The sequence below is a fragment of the Bubalus kerabau genome, chromosome 14 (genome assembly GCF_029407905.1).
Source record: "Bubalus kerabau isolate K-KA32 ecotype Philippines breed swamp buffalo chromosome 14, PCC_UOA_SB_1v2, whole genome shotgun sequence".
Taxonomy (NCBI): Eukaryota; Metazoa; Chordata; class Mammalia; order Artiodactyla; family Bovidae; genus Bubalus; species Bubalus kerabau.
In genome coordinates, this window is record NC_073637.1 from 78,086,808 (window position 1) to 78,100,858 (window position 14,051).

Below are 14,051 nucleotides of genomic sequence, written 5' to 3' on the forward strand. Positions count from 1 at the left end.
TTCCAGATGTTCAAGCTGGTTTTAGAAAAGGAAGAGGAACCAGAGATCAAATTGCCAACATCTGCTGGATCATCGAAAAAGCAAGAGAGTTCCAGAAAAACATCTATTTCTGCTTTATTGACTATGCCAAAGCCTTTGACTGTGTGGATCACAATAAACTGTGGAAAATTCTGAAAGAGATGGGAATACCAGACCACCTGATCTGCCTCTTGAGAAATTTGTATGCAGGTCAGGAAGCAACAGTTAGAACTGGACATGGAACAACAGACTGGTTCCAAATAGGAAAAGGAGTTCGTCAAGGCTGTATATTGTCACCCTGCTTATTTAACTTATATGCAGAGTACCTCATGAGAAGTGCTGGACTGGAAGAAACACAAGCTGAAATCAAGATTGCCAGGAGAAATATCAATAACCTCAGATATGCAGATGACACCACCCTTATGGCAGAAAGTGAAGAGGAACTCAAAAGCCTCTTGATGAAAGTGAAGGTGGAGAGTGAAAAAGTTGGCTTAAAGCTCAACATTCAGAAAATGAAGATCATGGCATCTGGTCCCATCACTTCATGGCAAATAGATGGGGAAACAGTAGAAACAGTGTCAGACTTTATTTTGTTGGGCTCCAAAATCACTAGAGATGGTGACTGCAGCCATGAAATTAAAAGACGCTTACTCCTTGGAAGAAAAGTTATGACCAACCTAGATAGCATATTCAAAAGCAGAGACATTACTTTGCCAACAAAGCTTCATCTAGTCAAGGCTATGGTTTTTCCTGTGGTCATGTGTGGATGTGAGAGTTGGACTGTGAAGAAGGCTGAGCGCCGAAGAATTGATGCTTTTGAACTGTAGTGTTGGAGAAGACTCTTGAGAGTCTCTTGGACTGCAAGGAGATCCAACCAGTCCATTCTGAAGGAGATCAGCCCTGGGATTTCTTTGGAAGGAATGATGCTGAAGCTGAAACTCCAGTACTTTGGCCACCTCATGTGAATAGTTGACTCATTGGAAAAGACTCTGATGCTGGGAGGGATTAGGGGCAGGAGAAGAAGGGGACGACAGAGGATGAGATGGCTGGATGGCATCAGTGACACGATGGACGTGAGTCTGGGTGAACTCCAGGAGTTGGTGATGGACAGGGAGGCCTGGCGTGCTGTGATTCATGGGGTCTCAAAGAGTCGGGCATGACTGAGTGACTGAACTGAACTGAACTGAACTGAAGCAGGATGACAATATACAGACTCCTTTCCCAATTTTGAACCAGTCTGTTGTTCCATGTCCAGCTCTAACTGTTGCTTCTCAACCTGCATACAGGTTTCTCAGGAGGTAAGTAAGATGGTCTGGTATTCCCAACTCTTTAAGAATTTTCCACACTTTGTTGTCATCCACAAGGTCAAAGGTTTAGTGTAGTCAATGAAGCAGAAGTAGATGTTTCTCTGGAATTCCTTTGCTTTTTTATGATCCAATGGATGTTGGCAATTTGATCTTTGGTTTCTCTGACTTTTCTAAATCCAGGTTGTACATATGGAGGTTCTTGCATTGAAGTCTAGCTTGAAGGATTTGGAGCATTACCTTGCCACCATGAGAAATGAGTGCAATTGTGTGATAGTTTGAACACTCTTTGGCATTGCCCTTCTTTGGGATTATAATGAAAACTGATCTTTTCCATAACTGTGGCCACTGCTGAGTTTTCCAAATTTTCTGGCATATTGAGTGCAGCACTTTAATACCATTATCTTTTAGGATCTGAAATAGTTCAACTGGAATTCCATCACTTCCACTAGCTTTGTTCAGAGTAATGCTTCCTAAGGCCCACTTGACTGAAAAAATAGGTGATTTTCCCCAAAGACACAAAGTTCCCTATTAGTTGGCTACAGGATATCTCATTACCATTTTCCTGTAGCTCAACATCAATATTCCTCATCAGACACAGATCACACAATTCCTTATAGTGATCTTTATATGTGTTTATTCACATTCAGGTGATAGATAGACAAGCAGACATATTATCACTTTGATAACTGATGAATATATTAGTAGCTTTGGGTAAGAATCCAACTATAGAGGACTAAGCTGAATATTTCAGGCCAGAGACTAATAATTCAGAATCCTTATCAATGTGATAGAAAACCAATAACAATTGAGCTCTTTTAAGAGCTGTGACAGACATTTCAAAGTAGCAGTGTATCTAAATCAGCCTGTATTTAGTTGTGAGTTGGAAACAATTCCTGGGTAAGTGACATATGCCCAGTTTAGAATTATGCATTTCAGCTCCAGGGAGAGCATATCACAGGAAAGTTTTATCATACCCATCGTCAGAATCTATGTAAAAATGATATCTGGGGAAACTGCACAGATGCCAATAAAGAGACAACAGCATAAAGCCATATTCAGTCTCTCTGTTTCTTTATTTCCTAAAAGATGATCCACAGTATACCTTATTTCCTACCAAAGTCCTTGAGAGTTATGAGTTTGTCATCTCACAAACAATTCTTTGTTTCATGAAAACATTTTCCTGTAGTTGGTGATAATTAATAGCTTCCTTATATAGAGTGCTATAAGCTCTTGCACATTGTCCAAGAGTTATGCACAGTTTCATAAAAGCCCAGGCCATATGTGAAACTGACTTGAACATACTAATTTACTTGATCTTATTCTGATTCACCACATGTTGTTGTTTGCGTCAAAATTCATAAATCTTGCTTCACTTTGGCAAAGATGATTCTTAGACAAGTCACAACAGACTGGATGAAAAATTAGTTTGTATACAATAGAGTAAAAAAATGAAAATGCATATGATTTGGGGATATACATTTTCTTTTGATGGCAATAAACTACTACAAATGGATTTTCATGTTTCAACTTAATAAATTCCAGTAGCTCATTATTGTGTAAATTAAAACAAGGCCACTGTGAAGTGGCAATTTAGGGCTATGCTATGAAACAGCCCCATATTTTTAAGACCCCAAACCTTGTTTGCATTAAGTTTAAATTCAGGAGAGTAATATTTGCCTATCTCTAACTTTGAAACCCAGAAAATGTTAATTTACCTGAGACTTAGGTAATATGTCCAATCAATATGAAGTAAACCAAAGTCCCCTGACATATACTGAGCATGTGCTTTAAGAAAGTCACTGATATAGAACATCTAATTATGATCTGAACAAACTATTAAGACTTGCCACATAATTTTCCTCTCATGATTGGCCATTATTTCACACTTTGGTTATGATTAGATCCCATCTGTTTGACTATCCTATTTCTATTCCTACAATCCTCTCAATAATTGAAATATTGTTAATAACAAAGTATCTTGAATTAGACTGAGTTCTCCAAAGTGAGGAGTACATTATCTGTGTCAAGGATAAGGGAATTCTAATGTTAAATAGAGAAAAATCTAAAACAAAGCACTTTAACTCCATTAAAGTTATAAGGCTTTAAGATTAAAGAAAGGAATTTTCAGTACAGGTTTAAACATATGTTATGATACTGGACAGATGTTTAAATGTTCCTCTGCTTCCTTGAGCAGATGCATCATTCACTGTTCTATTTCAGTAAGCAGGGAACATCATAATGAAATAGACACATTTGGCAATAAGAGATCATCACTTTTATGAATTGCATTTTCTGAAGGTGGGACATTTTAAATGATTTTGCTACAATATATCATCATACCTGGTGTAAATTTATGATGTCCCTCTTTTCAAAGTTGACTAAATCAAATCAAGTTTCAATGAGATGAATTGAACTGATGAAAAGCTGTTTCTGAATTTTTGAAGTGGTTTGGGCTTTCTTATCAAGGCAAGTCTGTCTTGTAGCATGTTAATGTAAATTATGGTAGTGAATGTCAAATCTCCATCTGCTCCACCAATCTGTTAAAATATACAATTCTCTTCTAGGGAAAAGACTTTATAATCTTTTAGAATATTGTCATAAGTACCCCCTTGAATAAACTGTGTCTTAGAAAAATCTATTCTTCACCAATGACTTAATTCCCTGCTCTGGCAGAATTTTTTGGTGATGTTACCAGAGGCTTATATATTTTTCTCTATTCCTAGAAAGGGTTTTATGAGCTCTTGATAACATTCTTTAGACTGTGTGCATCCATCCACATCAATGCTGCAGACACTGAATTTAGAGACCATCATGGGAGCTAGAAGTTCTTCACAACAGAACATTCACTTTGGAAAAGAGGGAAAAGAAGTCAAAAGGGAAAAGTGCGTTTTCAATCACAGGGAGGGTGGATTGAGAATATCCTCTGGGTTCAGTTTCCCAAAGCACTAGCAATGGATTGGTGGAAAGAGCCTGTTGCTAGACTAAAAAGCCTCAGTGGCTCCTGTGCTTTCTACAGCGGGACGCTGTGCAAGTTACTTAACCTTCAAAAACTCACTTTCTTCATCTCTAAAGAATGACATCTAGGAGAAAATGAAATCCTTCTGTGAAAGATTTAGAATACATTTTACCAAAAATTTATAATCATTTTGCATAAGCCACTGCATGCTGTCATGCGAACATACACAGAGATTTAGGTAATTATAATAGAAAGCTTTTACTCAGAAAACCTGATAGATCAGCCTGCACTGTTGAGAACCAATGTGTCAGGAAGCATTAGGAGACTCTCAGAGATTTGCTGCCCAGCAAAGCACATAGAGCACATTTAAGAAGAAAAGCTTTCTGGCAATACATTATCAATCTTCTCCCAGAGTTTTTATATCTTCAGAAACAGAATTGTTTTTTGATCTTTACCCAAAAGAAGTGCATTGTGAATTCTATGCCCCCAAATTCACCAAACTTACATAATAAAACTGCTCTCGTTTGTAGAAAGCAAAAAGATATTCTTACATAAACTCTTTCCCAAAAAAAAATTAGATTGGTTCATTCCAAAGTGACATTTAAATTTTTTTTAAATGTATATCAGGGTTTTTGCTTAAGCTTGAATACAAACTTTATTTTTAAACTTCACTAATTAAAGACTCAGGAAAATACAAGACAAAAGAAATCAGAAGGCCTGCATTCCAAACAACAGAATTCTAATCAACCATGGCTAAATGCCAAAGTGAGAAAAAGAGTATAATTATTGTGTTTTCCTCCATGTACAGAAGAAGTTCTTGAAGGAATATTTTAGTTAAAGTCAGAGAAAATCTGAAAACTGTGGCCTAACCACAGAAAACCTGTCTTTTCAGTCTCTTAAAATGTGTCAATGGAGCTGATGACTACATAGGGGCTAGTTTTCCTTGCTTAGACACATATGGAGGGGAAAGGGACTTCAGCATGAAAGAGCATCACTCACTTTGAGCAGACCACCATCAACAAAGTCAAAATTTCAAAGTAGGCATTTACGTTGTTTGCAGTAATCGCTATTTAGGAGTTGAATATATGCTCAAGATTCATAACTGAAACAAAAAAATCTCTTTGGATCACATAGTTTTATGGAATCAAGAAGATATGAACAGGCTGCATTCTTTAAAAACAAGGCCTGATTCATTACAGTTTTACAGAAATGACCCAAATTACCCCGGATGGCAATTGGGAACAGTTGTTACCAACCTGGATTATGCATGTAAAAATGTTATAATGGGCTTCCTAAGATATTTTCTTATTCCAAAATCCCCAGGTTTCCTGATGAACAGAAACTAAAAATGCTATTCAAAATCATCTAAATATTCCATCCCAAAAATGTATATAATAAATTATTTTATGTTGCCTAAGCAGAGGATAGCTACTAAAAAATGACAAACTATATGCAAAGATTAAATCATCATTTAATAGATAGAAAAAGAAGTAGGTATATATCACTCATGAATTTAAATTTTTTTAATATATAAACATATCAAAAATCATGTGGTAGGATATAAACATTCAACTTGTTTTTAATGGAAACTTAACTGTTTTAGTGTTTCTTCAATCTATTGCATTAGAAGCATAGATTACAATTCTTTCCCCTCGCTTTCTGACAGTTGGAAGTTTTCGCCCTTCTTAACCTCTCGTTTTCATTTGCTAATAATTCACACTAATGGATCTTCAGTACCTACTAAGAAAAAATAAGAAGGAAGTAGAAGGATGGGAGTGACAAGGAACTGGGGGAAGAAACAGAGTGATCAAGAAAACGTAAGGAAAAGAATCTGAAAAGAAGAGGAGTAAGTTTGGGGGCTTTGTCAGTGGGACACCACAAATCACAGAACTCATTCCAAAGAAATTGCCTTAAAAGGAAGAAGACCCACTACCAAGAAGAGTCTAGTACACCAAGAAACAGTCACCATATTTCAATTGCTCAGGTTTTACCAACACTGTGCATGACAAAACGACCTTAAGAAAATGATGGAATTTAAATTGGGTCTTGAAGCATAGATAGTATCTGAAGAAGGTAGAGGGAAGGAGAAGCTAGTATGATTAGGAAAAGGTAAGTATAAGGTTGGGTCATCATGAATGTGGACTGCATACATTGGAAAACGTCTCTCAATAAAGACTTTGAGTTGCAAGTCAAACTGTACATCAGTTCAGTTCAGTCACTCAGTTGTGTCTGACTCTTTGCAACTCCATGAACCACAGCACGCCAGGCCTCCCTATCCATCACCAACTCCTGGAGTTTACCCAAACTCATGTCCATTGAATCAGTGATACATCCAACCATCTCACCCTCTGTTGTCCGCTTCTCCTCTCACCTTCAATCTTTCCCAGAATCAGGGTCTTTTCAAATGAGTCAGCTCTTTCCATCAGGTGGCCAAAGTATTGGAGTTTCAGCTTCAGCATCAGTCCTTCAAATGAACACTCAGAACTGATATGATTTAGGATGGACTGGTTGGATCTCCTTTCAGTCCAAGGGACTCTCAAGAGTCTTCTCCAACAACAAACTTCAAAACAACAAAACTATGGAAAAACCATAGCCTTGACTAGACGGACCTTGGTTGGCAAAGCAATGTCTCTGTTTTTTAATATGCTGTTTAGGCTGGTCATAGCTTTCCTTCCAAGGAGTAAGCATCTTTTAATTCCATGCCACCATCTGCAGTCACCATCTGCAGTGATTTTGGAGCCCAAAAAATAAAGTCTGACACTGTTTCCACTGTTTCCCCATCTATTTGACATGAAGTAATGGGGCAGGATGCCATGATCTTAGTTTTCTAAATGTTGAGCTTTAAGCCAACTTTTTCACTCTCCTCTTTCACTTTCATCAAGAGGCTCTTTAGTTCTTCTTCACTTTCTGCCATAAGGGTGGTGGCATCTGCCTATCTGAGGTTATTGATATTTTTCCCAGCAATCTTGATTCCAGCTTGTGCTTCATCCAGCCCAGCGTTTCTTATGATGTACTCTGCATATAAGTTAAATAAGCAGGTAACAGTATACAGCCTTGACGTACTCCTTTCCTGATTTGGAACCAGTCTGTTGTTCCATGTCCAGTTCTAACTGTTGCTTCCTGACCTGCATACAGATTTCTCAAGAGACAGGTCAGGTGGTCTGGTATTCCCATCTCTTTCAGAATTTTCCACAGTTTATTGTGATCCACACAGTCAAAGGCTTTGGCATAGTCAATAAAGCAGAAATAGATGTTTTTCTGGAACTCTCTCACTTTTTCAATGATCCAGCAGATATTTGGTCATTTGATCTCCAGTTCCTCTGCCTTTTCTAAAACCAACTTGAACATCTGGAAGTTCACAGTTCAGGTATTGCTGAAGCCTGGCTTGGAGAATTTTGAGCATTACTTTACTAGCCTGTGAGATGAGTGCAATTGTGTGGTAGTTTGAACATTCTTTGGCATTCCCTTTCTTAGAGACTGGAATGAAAACTGACCTTTTCCAATCCTGTGGCCACTGCTGAGTTTTCCAAATTTGCTGGCATATTGAGTGTAGCACTTTCACAGCATCATCTTTCAGGATTTGAAATAGCTCAACTGGAATTCCATCACCTCCACTAGCTTTGTTCATAGTGATGCTTCCTAAGGCTCACTTGATCTTCACATTCTGGCTCTAGGTGAGTGAGCACACCATCGTGATTATCTTGGTCGTGAAGATCTTTTTTGCACCATTTTTCTGCGTATTGTTGCCACCTCTTCTTAATATCTTCTGCTTCTGTTAGGTCCCTACCATTTCTGTCTAGACTGTACATAACTGTACATCAGGTGATTTCAAATGACTCTCATGAACTAATAATGAGTCATAATTGGTAATCTACTGTAGGTAGACATCATAAAGGCTTCTATTTTTTTTCCAAGTGCTGTCTTCATCACTCAGGATTTAACTGTGAGAAAAATAGTTGTGTTTCCACCTCTGCCATTGATGGTAACAGATTTAATCAAAGATACCCTCTGGTTCATAGGACAGAGAAAATTTAATAGCCTGTCATGCCACTAGTGGACAGAACAGAGAACATATTAATTCAGTACTGGGTAACCCAAAGCTCATGTTCACAGTGGGAAAGTTATTGCACTTAATGTGACAGAGGAGGAAAGAATGATTCCAAGGATTTAAGTAATAGAGACACAAGTTTTGGTCCAATAGCTTCTACAACAATTACAAATGACCTGAATTAGACTGGCCTGCTCTTCAGGTGGAATTTAATCAAAGGCTGAATTACTGCCTATGTCGAGTATTGTGAAGAGGATTGTTGTGCCTGATAACCTCTAAATTTCTTTTAACTTTCTGGGTCTGTTAAATCTTGACTTTCTTCTGTATGTTTTATGATTATTGAACTAACAATAAATATCAAAGATCCCTGCACAAAAATATGTGCAATAAAATAATTCCAAAAGATAACAAATAATATGACCTCTACTCTAAAATAATTGGATGCTCATCTAATGTTGATGGTCTTTTCATTGATCATGCTGCTGCTGCTGCTAAGTCACGTCAGTCATGTCCGACTCTGTGCGACCCTATAGACAGCAGCCCACCAGGCTCCCCCAGCCCCAGGATTCTCCAGGCAAGAACACTGGAGTGGGTTGCCATTTCCTTCTCCAATGCATAAAAACGAAAAGTGAAAGGGAAGTCGCTCAGTCGTGTCTGACTCTTAGCGACCCCATGGACTGCAGCCTACCAGGCTCCTCCATCCATGGGATATTCCAGGCAAGAGTACTGGAGTATTATACCTAAATTCTTCCTATCAGTTCTTACCTGAAAACTCCTTTGTTGATTATTCCACTTTGCCTTTATCAAATCAAGGGGAAATTTGAAACATTTGGCTTTCTTAAACGTCTTCTAAATGTTCAGCAAAGTCTATACCAAATTAGTATTCACATCATTTCTTCAAAACCTTACATTAAGACTTGATTTTAATTACCTCTCAATTACATTTTGCACTGCTCCTGTGAGTTAGCATTTTGAAAAGAAGGTAAGCTGCTGAAAAAAAGTTAGATTTTAAAATGCAACATGACAGGTTTAGACTTAGCTTCTGTTGCAGCTATGAAATGATTTTCCAAAACAAGATGCTTTCATATAATTTTTTTTAAATTATATACTTCATTGCTCCACATGTATCTATACCTTTTTCAAAACCATTGCACAGAATATAATAAGGAAGCCCTGGGTTTCAGATATAAGCATTAGAACTAGACACAGTATGAAGTGCAGGACCTCTGCATTATTGCTCATGCAGACTTGTGAAGACTGAAATAGTCCCAAAAAGACTCATAAAAATTAACCATTTAGAATGTCATGAATTTAAAATTTGGTCACCTCCTTCTCAACTGGCTTCAAAAGTTTTCTTAGTGAACAGAGGTTGCTATAATTACTTAAACTCATTTTGAATGAAATAGGACTTCCCTTGTGGCTCAATCGCTGGGTCAGGAAGATCCCCTGGAGAAAGACATGGCAACCCTACTCCACTGTGCTTGCCTGGAGAATCCCAAGGACAGAGGAGCCTGGTGAGTTGCAGTCCACGGGGTCACAGAGAGTCAGACGCGGCTGAGCTGCTAACACTTTCACTGTTAATGAAAAAAAGTGACAATAACATAAATTAAAAAAATGACAATAACAAAAAGTGACATAACAATAGTGAAAATAATGATGTGATAAGAGCTACATTTATCAAATACCCATTATGTTCAGACACAATTAAAACCACATTATATGTGCTAGGTAATGTATTATATGAAAAATACTGCTGTTTTTTTAAACCATTTTATATAGGAGGACACTGAGTTACCTATGTATTTCTGCATTTCATAGCCAGTGACAAATAGGGCCCAGTTTCTCATCCCAGTAATGAGGTCTCAAAACATGTATTAAGGCCATTATGTTAATAATGATATTATTAATTTCTGCTTCTGCCTTAGAAACAAACAGATGAGCCCTCACACTATTTCTCCAACCTTGAACAAAGAGGACTAACTGCTTTAAAATACAACACCGTGCATCCATTAATGGATTAATAAATGCAGACAACTAATCATGGTACCATATTTACAGAACATAAAGCAAGAGATTTAGGTAAGCAAAGATCCACAGTGAAAATGAGACTTCTGGTTTTAAAACAGTGTTGACCCCTTTTATATCAGAAATTACTCAAAACGAGGAAAATACCCTGAAACACAAACCCTACTTATGTCGCAATGTCGGAGATAACCAGAAGCTAAGAAGAAGAGAGTGTACAGGCTGGACATGGAAGCATCTCCAAAATGGCTTGTCATTAAACAGAAGCTGGCAGCAGAGACGGACGGAGGAATCACGCAGGCAGAGGGCATTGTCAGGAAGCAGTCTGTTGATGAGACAGGTTGGAGAAAAGAGACTGAATCATTGATAGCCCTAGAGCTGCCAATCTTGGAGGACTGGGAGGAAGTAGACTATAAACATCTCACTCACATACATACTATGTTATAACGAGAACTTCTACCAGCGTAGAAGAGTGCTTTGGCCTTTCTCTCAAGGAAAACGTATGGTCCAGCTAGAACCCACCTCGTCAAACAAATGAGTAATAGTATGCAAGGACATCGTACACGTCTTTCCTAACACGCCGAAAGAAAATAAGAGGAGTGAAAAAAACAGAAAAAATTAGTAACTCACCCAAAAATATTGATAAAGGAGCAAATAATTTTAAATGGCATATAATCTATAAAATTATTGAATCACTATGTTGTACACCTGGAACTAATATAACATTGTAAATCAAGTAAAAAGAAACAAACGAAAATTGCGACCATCAATGTTATCATGAATTTTTAAAAATGTAATCAATACATTGCTCCAAAAAATAAAATAAAATCTCAAAAGAAAAGGACATGAGCTCTGGAGAGAAATAGTAGGAAAACAGAATAAAGTAAAATATCACATCGTTGAACTTAGAAAAGAAATGGTGCGGGGAAAAAATGCTATCATAGAAATGAACTCCATTTGGAAAACAGACTTAGAAAGTAAATAATGCTGCAAACACAGTAAAAGATGGAAGATGTGATTGGGAAAAGGAAGAAAATAAGATAAAAATGAGCAAGTTGATTAGAGAAAATCATACATATGGAGAAGTGAGATTGATTATATGCAGAATTGATGTTGATAAAAAAGAAATGCAAAATAATGGTAGATAAAAATTTAAAAAAACTATTTGGTTAAAGAAAACTATCCATAAATTCAAAAATATTAAGTCTATGGGTTCACAGGACATAGGAAAAAATGCACAAAAACTTCCAGTCCAAGGTATTTCTAAGTTAAGCTCCCATTTTCATTTCTCTTATGGCAGGATAAGGAAAAGAAAAGTCATTTAAAGCTGATACTTGAAGGTATAAAATAATAAAAAGAATGTAAAAACTAAGAAAAGTGTCTCTATTAATTGAAATCAGTTACAGAAAGGAAAGATATAAGGTGAGAAAGCATTGAAATATAATTATTTTATTATGAATGACAGTAACTAGTCAATAGACTTTCCATTAAAAATAATTCCTTATAAAAATTTACAGTTAGAAGTGTAATTATTAGGAAAAATCAGAATAATTGCATATAAATATTACAAATTAACTATAAACTACACAAGAATTAGCAAAACAAATTCAAACTATATTGCGAGTTTCAAAAACAAACTATAAAAATGTAAAAACAAAAAAATCGGGGTACTCTTTCTGCCCCCTTCTGATGCCTATGTCAGAAGCTTTCTCTATCTCCTTTATACTTTAATAAAACTTTATTACACAAAAGCTCTGAGCGATCAAGCCTCGTCTTTGGCCCCGGATTGAATTCTTCTCCTCCGGGGGCCAAGAATCCCGGTGTATTCGTGTGATTCAACAACAACCTTTCATCTTGGGGGCTCGTCCGGGATCCTTCAGGACAAGATGGGAGCTAACAATTCCAGCCTCACTCCTTTGAACTGTATCCTGAAAAACTGAGATAAATTTGATCCCCAGGGCTTAAAGAAGACACACCTGGTCTTCCTATGTGATACTACATGGCCAAGATACTGGGACAACTTATTCTGTGCTCACTGAAGCCCCTGGCCCACTTTCTTCCCGATCCGCTTCCGTAATGGGACTGTCTGGAGGAGCCAAAAGCTCGAGAAGATCTAAAAGATAAACTGCTGGGTCTGTGGAGCGCTCCCCTCTTCGTCAGTAGAAGGCTTCCCGTGGTGGACATCCCCACTTCAAAGAAAAGACTCTCCAAGTCTGTGAATACCTTCGACAACAATCACATGCGATGCCTCTTCTTCATCTGATGACATCTACCAACCCTAAAATAGACTGGTGCAACACTTTGCACTTTAACTATGGACATAATGTGACTTTTAATTATGATTTTAAATGTTTTGTTCTTGCTGTTTGCTCCCTGCATCTGTAATTGTATAACTAGATTTGTTTCTAGCCGCATGAAAGCTTTTAAGTTACAAATGGTTGCTCAAACTCCTGCTACTGCTGTAGCTTCCTCCAACTACTATTTGGGGCCCCTAGATCAGATATCCTCAATATAAAGATTAGGAGAATATGTTGCCTCACCAATTTAGGGACAACGCCCCTTGTCAGCTCGGAAGTAGTTATGAAATGAGAACGACGCCCCTTTTCCCTAGGCAACATAATTCTCCTAAAAGAAAAGGAGGGAATGAGAGGGTAACAGGCAGGAAGGCCAGGGGTCTCCAAATGGAGGAAATAGCCTGCAAGTGTCAGACATTTTTATCTCTCTTAAGCGGCAGGAGGAAACAAACTAACAATATTTTTTTCCTTCTCTATACAAATTTAAAGAGAGGTTTCTCTTAAAATACTGTGTTGCCATAATGACACCTGGTTTCACCTGAAGTTAGCTATTCTTGAGCCTAGAGATAACCAATGCCTTTTTCTTATGGAAATGTTTGTCTTAAGCTATGCTAATGTACTACGCCTTTACCCCAAACTCTGTCTCCAAGTCGGTTCAGCCTCTTGGCCCAAAACCTACTTGACAAACCAGTATGTTATACTCAGATATTGTTCCCCTAATCTATGTAAATGAAACTATTTGTATGGTGGTCTGTCCTTCTTTAAGATTCAAGTTAATTATTTTATGGCCCAAGATAAACCATTTGGTGCCATTCTAAATTTTAAGACATTCCTTTCTTTCATTAACAGACTGCTAGTGACTATATAACATCCAGCTGAAGACTAGCAAGGGGGTACTCTTTCTGCCCCCTTCTGATGCCTATGTCAGAAGCTTTCTCTATCTCCTTTATACTTTAATAAAACTTTATTACACAAAAAAAAAAAAAAAATCACAGTAATATACTAAAATACAAAAACACCAAACAAATCTTTTATACTAGTGGGGTGAATTCACATATTAGATTGACAATAGAGACTTCTAAAACAAAGCAGAAAGGTAAAAATAAAAAGATGAGCATATACATACCAGGCACATGAAAATGAAAAGAAAAGAGATGCCATAACCACTTTTTTGGTATGAAATATCTTTATTTTACCTCTATCATTACTTCTTAACCCTTTATTTTGTATTGGTGTGTAGCCTCTTCACACTGTGGTGATAGTTTCGGGTGAACTGTGAAGGGACTCAGCCGTGCACATGCATGCACCCGCTCTCCCAGACCCTTCTCCCGTGCAGCTGCTGCATAGCATTGAGCAGAGGGCCGAGTGCTATGCAGTAGGTTCTTGCTGTTATCCATTCTAAATAT

The 14,051-nt window shown here is 37.5% G+C and overlaps 1 long non-coding RNA gene across 1 annotated transcript; it reads left to right on the plus strand.

Annotated features, from left to right (window-relative positions):
• The first annotated feature begins 12,021 nt into the window (after positions 1-12,021).
• Positions 12,022-13,151, plus strand: LOC129627343 (uncharacterized). The gene is made up of 2 exons (XR_008702570.1): positions 12,022-12,274; positions 12,454-13,151. It is a non-coding gene; the product is annotated as an uncharacterized LOC129627343 (long non-coding RNA).
• Positions 13,152-14,051: the final 900 nt, after the last annotated feature.